Source organism: Cynara cardunculus, assembly GCF_001531365.2.
Source record: "Cynara cardunculus var. scolymus isolate 2C chromosome LG 1, CcrdV1, whole genome shotgun sequence".
Classification (NCBI taxonomy): domain Eukaryota; kingdom Viridiplantae; phylum Streptophyta; class Magnoliopsida; order Asterales; family Asteraceae; genus Cynara; species Cynara cardunculus.
In genome coordinates this window covers 5,731,264-5,737,176 of record NC_037528.1, presented here as the reverse complement: position 1 = coordinate 5,737,176, position 5,913 = coordinate 5,731,264, and positions in this window count along the sequence as shown.

The window sequence follows — 5,913 nt, the reverse complement described above, 5'->3', positions numbered from 1 at the left end:
AACTGGTTAGGACAAGACCGTAGGTTGAGGCAAATATAGCCTAAGGGAGAGCCCATTGTGGATAGGATCTATATGGGTGCTTTTGATGTACAAACAATACGATGTGGGGAAGATTGATTTATGCAAGTAAAAAGTTTCTGAAATTTTTTAGAGTTGTAATTTGACATGAGAGTTTATATCTTCTTGATTTTTGCTCTATCTACTTTGACTGGACAAAAAAATTGCATTTTTATCCTATCCTTTTACCCTGTGCCAATCTAATATTACACCAAATTGTGACGACAAATTTTTGTTACCAAATTCACTTGCCCTTCTTCCCAAACAATTTCTTGTTACATGACTCCCCATGGTGTGTAGCAATCCTCTTTCTCTTTGCTCCATAATTCCACTGTCCAATAGATTTTGAATGTAAATAGATTGTAAAACAACATTGATAGGTTCCTGAAAAACATAACCAAACACGCCATCAAGAAAACCTTGTAAATTTTCATATGGTTAAGCCTCGATGATTTTCATCTTCACGCTCCTGTAATCTTTGGAGAGAGCTTTGAATTTTAAGGAGGATTGTGGGTGTTTCTCGGTTCTTTTATCGGATTTTCTTGTTTCGGGTATTTGTTTTCCATCAATGTTGTATTTGTCCTAAACAAGTTACTATCACCATTAACGGATTGGAATGTTAAGATTGGTTTAACTGACAATAAAGTTTGGGTTTTTAAGGATCCTCCTTATATAAGTCATTGAGTCAAATCCTATAAGGCTATTTGAGATTTTTCTGACGTTTTCTGGGCCACTAGCCGAGTGACACATGATTTGAAAAGGAAAAACTTTGGTTGTTGATGTAACACCCTAAAAAGAAGAGTTAAATTAAACCGAGAATATTTAACGAGAACCCGGATCTAGAATTAAAATTCACCCAACAAAGGGTAATAGTAAAGCGTTTACAATCCAACTACTGAGAAGATAAATAACAACCTACTAATCTAGATTATTATATATCTAGATTAAAGACGGGTGTTTTTATCAATCTCCAAAAATACTGTATCATCAAAACGCAACGCTCATAAGTAACAAGGCTATAACTACAAAAGGGCCTTTTCACGAACCATCGGTCCTCTCAACCCCTTGAAGCCTCGCCGCTAAAGGAACCTGATATACAAGTCATGTCAAGAAGAAGTGTTAGGCTTACGCCTAGTGAGTTCAAACGGTGAGATGAATAAGTCTATAAAAACATGATATGTAAATATGCACGTAACGTAACTTTAAACGATACAAGGTGAACAATTAATCCAAAATAACTCGAGATGGAGCCAAGACATCCGAAGATGACGGGGGAGACCCGATTTACCATTAATTATGACGRAACACAAAGTAAGTCATAGATCAAYGTTATAGAGCATCACTTACMGGTRTAAAACCATCGACATCAACCTAAACCAGTCATGTAGTCGGTCGTGATCATAAGCTCTTTATCTCGGAAATTACATAATAATCACAATGCCTATTTCCGAGTGGGGTGAGAGGGTGACTTGGAATTTACACAATAATCGTAGTGCCTAATTCCAACTTTCATCATCCTTCACAGAAGAAAATAGAACTACCTCCATATCCATAACCCATTACCTCAGTGAAATATGCACAAAAACGGTAACCTAAGCACGTTGTCACTTAATCAACAATAAGGTTTTTACATGAGTCCTAAATCAAAGAGATATTCTACTTTACTAGGGAAGAATTTCATATGACAATCGTAAGGGGTTTTTAAAGTTTTATGGTCAAATACAACATGAGAAATATGCATCATACTTGGTGAACGAAATCCCTTCTCAACTCATCCTAATATGATCAACGGAATTTCTCAAGTTCATGCTCTTTTTAACTTTAAACATTCATTTCATCAAGGCAAGTAGCTTTTATAAAACTAAAACATATGATAAGTACGGTATACCGTCATCGCTTGTATAAGGTTACGTAAAAAGACGAAATGAACTCACTTTGCAGGATTTTCGAGAAATCCTAGTAACTCGAAGCTAGATGGAAGGACGAAGAGGAGGTCTAAAACGGTAGGATACGGCACGATGAAGCAGCTACTGCTGCTGTTTAGTACGGTACACATAGCACCCGCTGTCGCTGTTGATGGTCCGAGAAGCGACCGAAGAGCGCAGGCAGCCACCTGCTGCTGCTGTTGACGGTCCCGAGAACGTGCAGGCAACGAAGAAGCAGACTTAGGGGCTGCTGTTCGGAGAGCAGCAAAGTATTGCACTTAACCGGGGCTGCTGTTTTGGCGCGCCGAAAAGGGACAGCATCGACAGGGTTGCTTTTGCATGACACAGCAATGGTCTTCAGCGAGGGATGAAAGGCACAGCAGGCCGCTGTTTGCTGTCGCGGCTGCTGTCCGGCGAGATTGGCGGAGAAAACAGCTCACAGCGATGCTGTTAGCTGTCGTGGCTGCTGTTTTCTGTTTGGTGAAACAGTCGAAGAAGGCAGTCCGGGAGTCTGCTGTTTGGCCAAGGAAAACCGAAGGATAAAACAGAGCTGGTCGCTGCTTGGCGCGGCTAAGAAGGGATGGTGCAATAGGTCGCGAGTTGGCCGGAGAAGACGGAGGAACAACACCGAAATGCCTGCTGTCCGGCGATCCTTTCCTCCCTTGATTTCTTTCTTCCTTTCTCTCCGGTGAAGGGCTCCCTTTCCTCCCTTGATTTCTTTCTTTCTCTCTCTCGGGTGAAGGCTTCCTCTTCTTTTATTTTTTTTCTTCTTTCCCTAGGTGCAGCCCTCAACCTTTTTTTTACAAAAGCTTCTGTCCCCTCATTAAATCTGAACCAGCAGATAAGAACCTAAGGTCAATAGGGAAACTTTTCGATTCAATATGGTCTAAGGTTAAGATCCATAATTAGAGGATAACACCTCCCCCCTTTTTTGAAATAGAGAAAAAAAAATAAGAGATAAGGTAAAATAACATAAAATGAAATTTGGGGTGTTACAGTTGAACATCATCTTTTTTGTAGGTTTGGTTGTGGAAAGACTAAAACACCCATAAACCCTAGTCCCATTCTTAAATTAAATGGTAATTCAACCATTAGACTAAATTACATAAAAAAGTGGAATGACACATTTAAATGGAGAACGATTTAAAATAGAAGAATCAGAGCATAATTTAAGATATTTGAAACTAAAATGGGGAAAAGATTGAATCAATCTTTGACTTGGGTATTTGAATTCAACATGTTTCTGATGAAGAAAGATGAGGGTTTTAGAGTTATAGCAATGAATAAGAAAAAAAAAAAAACCATGAAAGTATGAATCACCAGAAAATTGCCTGTTGATGAGTTACAGACCCGTTATATGAGAACCCCATTAATGGTTTTGCTTTAAAAGCTATCAAAAATCATGTAGAGTGAAGGAAAAATAACCTCTCTCCTTTTAAAACCAGTATTCAGGTCAAACATGTAACCAATTCTTTGAAATTTTTAGATGTTTTGCTCAAATTTTATTTATGCATAAAAATTATATGAAAATAGGTATAAATTTATTTTCTATATTATATTAAATATACCAAAAATTATAATGACTTTAATTATGTGTTTATTTTATATTATTATTTAATTAATTGTATTTAAATATATTAATAAATATAACTGATTAAATACTAAAAGTTTATTCTTTAAAATTAAAAACAGATTAAATACGAAAAAAATCCTTAAAAAATAGTCACACTCTCAAAAAACTTCTAAAAACCCCCACAAGATGGTTGCTCTTATAGCTTGTGTTGTTGGTTTAAAATAACGAAAAGCAGTTTAAGTTTGATCTAACAAATCAGAAGCTGAAACAAAATGAATAATTTAATTGAAAGAAATTGAAATCCAATAGGGAGTGAGAGCATCTCCAACAACTATGCTAAAATAGATATTTAGAAACTTTTTGTACTCCAAAAAATTAGTTAAAGTGTATGATAAAATAAAAAAAAAATGTGTAAAGATGACGGTGTGAGGAGGAGCATTCTTCCGCCGATACGACTACCTTCGATAACAATTCGTCTACAGAGCTAGCTTATGTTTTTCGGGTGGCTAACAGGACTTTTGTGGCCGCTTGAACTTCTGCGACTACCCTAGTTGGCATTCTGTTTGTTACGCAAATATGAGGCCCTCGCTTTGATGGAAGTGATGTCTTGGAAAACGGCATTGGGTTCCAGAAAGTGGTTTTCAAGTTGGATGCCAAACAAGTCTTCAATACTGTTAACTTTATCGAAGAAGATGGAACGAAGTTTGGGCATATCATTTCAAGGTATCGTAGGTTACTCCATCAACATGATTCTTATTCGGTTTTGTTTTACTATGCAACAAGCTAACGGAGTTGCTCATGCTCTCATAATGACATATTGTTTATCTTTTTGTGCCATGTCTAAAAACACTATAGAAAAGTTAATCTTTTTGCTCCTCTCATAGTCGGAAGCTCTCTTTTAGTCAAAGAAGTGCTACATGTCGACCTCAAACCATGAATGTGAAGTCCTGYGCTCCTAAACTCGCCCCTTCAATACCCTGTCTTTGTTAATATGGTTTAAAATAGTTTAACGGGCCGTTTACCAAGTGCTTACTTGGGTAAGCGCTTATCAAGTTACATTCTCTATCGGATGAATATGACAAGAACCAAGAATCTTACCTGGTAAGAGCGAAGGCACGAACCGAGAGTCTTACCCGGTAAGTGATGACGACTCTTACCACGGTTAGCGTTTACCGAATAAATTATTACATACGATGTCATTTGGTAGACTAAAATCTTAACTGATAAGTAAGAGATAGAGTTGAAATTTATCGCTAAACGCTTATCGGGTAAGTGTTTAGGTAAACGACCCCTAACACGTATCGTATTATTTAAAATGTTAATATGTAACTATTCCTTTGTCAACCCATTCTTCCAAAATCTCCAAATAGAAGACAATTTCTAAAATCATAAGGAGCTAATTTGACAATTGTTTCAAACATAAGGGACCGAATACGTAATTAAGAATTTATTGACCAAATAATTCCCATTCTTTTCAAAATCCCCAACAGACGAAATAGACGGAAAATTAAACCCTAAATCATAGTATCTTGATTTTTGTTTGGAGATAGAGAGATGCATCTATGGCCATCGGAGAAATTACGTGATTCATTCAAGCTGGACTACTTGAATAATCTAGAATGGAATTTACGCCGGTTGAAAAGTGATAAAAAGAAGAAGAATCAGTCTTCGGGGAGCAGTAACCAGGAGTCATTACTGTGTGATGATAAAACAGATAATCAGAATTGTTGTAATAAGGATCGTTCATGTGGTTGTGCTTCTGCTGTTCTCAAAGATCTTCTTATGATTCTCTCTTGCTGGTGCTGCTGTTACTGCTGGGGAGGTAATCTTAATTTACGTCTTATTGTGCCTTTTGGTTTGAATTCGACCTTTTGATTTGATGATTTTAGTTTAATCAGCGTTCTGTTTGATGAATTTAGTTTGATTTTTGGTTTGGTAAGGGTCTACCGAAGAATAGGTTGTAGGCTGCACTCTTGAGTTTTGAAGATAGATCATATTGATGGCTATTGATTTCCAAGGGTTACAAATTACGATTAAGAGTTAAATTTCAATTTCATGATCAAATGACTAAGTGAGTAAGTTTCCAAATGACATAAACAATCATAAGTTTTGATTCCGCTATTAAAGTAAAGGAATTGCTGATGCTAGGTTGATACCCCCGGAATCATTATCATCGTCCTTAAACTTTGAGGAGTGGACCAATACATTGTAGTTTCGATCAACCAACGATATCATCATTCTCATTCCCCTTATCTAACTGGCCTACACAAACCCTAGTTTCTCAAAGGAAGCCGAAGGAATTACTGATGGAGGAGAGGAATGAGTTTCATTCACCCCCCCCCCCCCCCCCCCCCCCCC